Source organism: Anabrus simplex, chromosome X, assembly GCF_040414725.1.
Source record: "Anabrus simplex isolate iqAnaSimp1 chromosome X, ASM4041472v1, whole genome shotgun sequence".
Lineage (NCBI taxonomy): Eukaryota > Metazoa > Arthropoda > Insecta > Orthoptera > Tettigoniidae > Anabrus > Anabrus simplex.
In genome coordinates this window covers 194,283,079-194,287,471 of record NC_090279.1, presented here as the reverse complement: position 1 = coordinate 194,287,471, position 4,393 = coordinate 194,283,079, and positions in this window count along the sequence as shown.

Below are 4,393 nucleotides of genomic sequence, written 5' to 3'. Positions count from 1 at the left end.
ATTAGCTCTCAGCATCACTGTAACCCTTTCTTTACTTGTTAACTGTTCCTCACAAACCACAAATGCTGTATTGCACAGCTGATGATGTACAAAATTCGAGTTACAGTGGGGTTTTTTTTGTTTTGCTTTTTTGGTTTTTTTTTTTTGGTTTTTTTTTTGTTTTTTTTTTTTGTTTTTTTTTTTTTTTGCTTCAAGGGGGGAAACGTTTGCTTTGAGAAATCGACAAATTCGTGTAACCGAATTTCGAATAATAGGGAAATAAATACACGTGAAGAATAGGAGTGGTGGTAGTGGTGATTATTGTTTTAAGAGGAAGTACAACTGGGCAACCATAACACTAAGCAGAGGGAAAAAATGGAAGGGATCAGACACTTCAAAAAATGAAGATATCGGCCAAAGAAAGACAAGGGCCACGAAGAGCGTGAAAATGAAAGACTCCCTAGCCCTCGCAAATCTAATAGCGTCGGGGTCGGAAAAGAACAAGAGTTGACCAAGAGAGGTCGGATAAGATAGATGAAAGTGAGGAGCCTGGCACAAGTAAGTGGAAAAAATGCCAGTACTCAGCTAAGGGCCCCGTGGTCGCCAACCCACGCCCCAAAGTTCAGAGCCCTGAGGCCCCTTTTAGTCGCCTCTTACGACAGTCAGGGGATACCGTGGGTGTTATTCTACCGCCCCCACCCACAGGGGGATGAAGAATACTACAAACGGCCGGGAAATTGAAGTTGCTTCGATGTACTGAAAATTCAAGTAATGGAGTTTCAAGATATCCAGGCTCGACTTATTTTATTCTTTCAGTGATAATTGTTCACTATTCACAATATTTCAATGCTGTTAGTAGGATATACATTTAGAAGACTGTCCTTTCAACGGTGCATCACAAGTTAAAATCCATTGAGTAGGTAAAGAGCAGGATTTTTTTTTATTTTAAATCACTAAAATTTTGTGGATAAGCACAAAATGTGAGCTTGGATCTGAGAATGGTTAAGTCAGCGTCCAACAAACTTCCAGCATATAAAGTGCACGGAATCTTACCGATATAAGAATCTGTGATTTATATTGGTACTGAAATGTTACTACATCTCTCCATACCAAAGTACCAGTCCGTTACCTGTTCACAGCAATTACGTTGTTACGTAGGCAAGTCAGTAGTAAGTATCAGCAATTTTGCTCTAATTGACTTTAGGGTGGCTATGTTGTGTTGTGTGCTCACCAGCCGCTAGATGGCACCGTTGTCTACGTCTCTAGTAGGTTTCACCGTTATCAGATCAACACAGCTTGCGCTGTTGCAAGACCAACTACAATATATCAGACCTTAATGCAGCTATCGATATTAGCTAAAATGGCGGCCCGATCGGTTTGTTCAAATGAGCATGTGCGAAGTATCAGTTTAGTTCTTTCTCTTGGTTTGGATTGATTAGGAAACGTTACTGTAGTCATGTTTTTTTAATATGGTTTTGAAACTATCTTGATATATTAGGACGTGTCGATCGTATTGCATGCCTGGATGTAATTCATATTACAGGAGATGCACTCGCATTCAGATCAACTGAACTTAATGCATCGTGACGATTTCGTAGTTACAAGTAATTTATTAGGATGCATTAAAACATTCGAGGATAAATTTGTCAATAGAGAGGATGTGTTCCGTGTACTTGATGAGCTGGTTTTTTTCGGAAAAGACCAAAACTCTGTGTTGGTGCCAATCCTAGTACATTTCTCAACTACTGTACCTTTTGAGGATTTTAAAAGTGAGGTTATAAAAAGCGATAAAGCTATGTTAAAGCTTGTTAAATTAGAGGACAAGGTATCAATTGATATACTGTCCCTTACAGTACGTATTTACGTTGCCAACGATGTGGGTGTTAAAGTGCTTTAAACGAAAATAAATATGCTACCAGAGAATTTCAAGTTCATTCTCCTATAGATTCTCTGAAGTGAACAGATGTAGCAGTTTGGTGGATCATTAGGTCCTATCAGAATCATTGTTATGAGAGAATTGAAATTCGCGACAAGGTTATGTTTCTAAAAAATTTCTTGAACGAGGTAGGCTATTATAGGCCTACTTAAAACATATGGTAAAAGAAAGGTCGTTCAAATAAATGTATTTCTAAAACAAGTATTGATTTATAGGAAGAAGAATTACAGTCTGGAATAATTTACCTACTATATCTACACCAATTCGATAAATTTCCAATTTCTTTGAAATCACTTAAGAAAGTACTACTAAGTAGACAATTGATACATAATCTCCCACTGCGTTGACAGACCTAAATTCAGATCATAGGTGAATTATTAATTAATTGACTGAATTGAAACGTATCAGATATTCCCCCAGGATTGTTATTTTAGAATGGAATCCTATATTACCTATTTCCTTTACCATACTAGTTCATAGAAAATATGTATATTTCGAATTATCCACATATTGCTTAGCTAAACAGAGGCTATTTCTAGATAGTGTTGTTCTATTACGCAAAGTATAGTTTCTGTTCAATACGATAATCAAAAGGTTATGTTTATGTATCACAGGCGTGTTTACATGGAACCGATGCGTTGGCCATGTTGTTTTTGTATTAAGGTCTGATATTATTGTAGATGGTCTTGGCTGTTGCGACGTAAAGATGGCCGCGACACTCTCTGTTTACACCAAGAAAGAACAGCGTTCGGTAATCCGTTTTTTTGTCGTCTGAGAGTGCACCAGGAGCGGAAATTCATAGAAGACTTTCGTTTCGTCACGGCGAAGTGTTTACCGCCGGACTGAACAGTTCAAAACGCGTCGCACGAACGTGAAGGATGAGGAAACATCCGAACCACATCTGCAGCCGTAATTGATGCCAATATTGAACAAGTTAGTGATATGATCCTCAATAACAGATGAGTGACTGCTGATTGGCGTAGCAAACCATATGCATAAGAGGCCGTTGGTTCATCTCCGATCAACAGGTATAGGAAGCAGTGCATATATGGCTTGCTGCGCAACCATAAACCCTTTTAGCAGAGAGTATCAGAAAGCTTCTGAAATGGTGGAGCATGTGTACTGAAATGCAGCGTGACTATGTTGAAAAATATCAATAAAAAGTGTGTACTCTTTTTGTAATAAACTATAAAAATATATATCAGATACTTATTGACTTGACCTCGTAGATATTAACTTAGTGTGATATTAAAGTGACTACTCAAATTTTGCCTCGAGAAGACAACACCACTTACCATGCATTAGTCCTGATTGGCAAGATACTGTAGCTTTTATTATCTCACTGCATAAGTTGCAAGGATGAGTAGAAAGTATGTACGTTAATGAAAGACACTTGCTGGTGTAAATGGAAGTCTGATGCTCAAATGTGCCTCCAAATTCCTCCCATGATTGCCCTGGGAATAAATTAATCTGTACGAGGCTCGCATTAATATTCATTCATTCATTCATTCATTCAACTTCGCTAATCGGCCAACTAGGGACCACGATAAGCCTCACTTTACATTCTGGCATTTGTTCGTCTTTCGCTTGATCCACATCGTCTTCATTAGCTCACTGTGTTTAGCACGACGTTCTGTCCATTTAGCACCAGTTGCCCGTTTTTCGTCCCGGAAAGTCCCAAAAGTCTTGATGGCTGCTCTGAAAAGATTTCGGTCTTGTGCATCTTCTGCTTGTAGGCCCAGTTCTTTAAGATCTTTCTTGACATTAAAGTACCATGGCATTGCCGTTTTTGGTTTTGCGTCAAATATACTGAAGATACGTTTCGTCCATCGAGAGTCGATCATCCGTCGTATATGACCGTAGAAGCGAACTCTGCCTTTACGCATTGTGTCCGTGATCTTCTCTATCTTAGAGTATATTTCTTGCCTGGATTTTCTAATTATATTATATTCTCAGCAATTATTCATCGTCGATACAACAGAGCATAGATTCGAACAAAGTATACTACAGTAAACCTACGTTGTGCAAGAATTCAATTATTATTATCATTTTTATTATTATCATCATCATCATCATCATCATCCCATCTCCACCCGTAAAAGTCGTATCTACGCCACTGCTACACGTACAAGGTGGCGAGTATCTGACCGTAAACAGGGAATGCAGACCTTAAGTCTCTGTTTGCTACAACATAACTTAAGAGCGAATATTTCTATCCCTTCCATTTAGTGTTAGCTTTTCATTGGGATGAATCCTATTAAATATTACGCAATCATATTAAACACATCATCTGGAACTGTTATAGTCCTTTACGAGAATTTAAATTCTAGTAAAAACTTTTCATTAAATTTAGTTACATTTCAATTATAACTGTATATTAGGAACAGTTCGTTGTCAAAGAAATGGTAATAAGTTAATAACAGAACTTTACAAAGAGTACAGTACACGCCAGCAAACTCTTGGGTACGAGATCATACC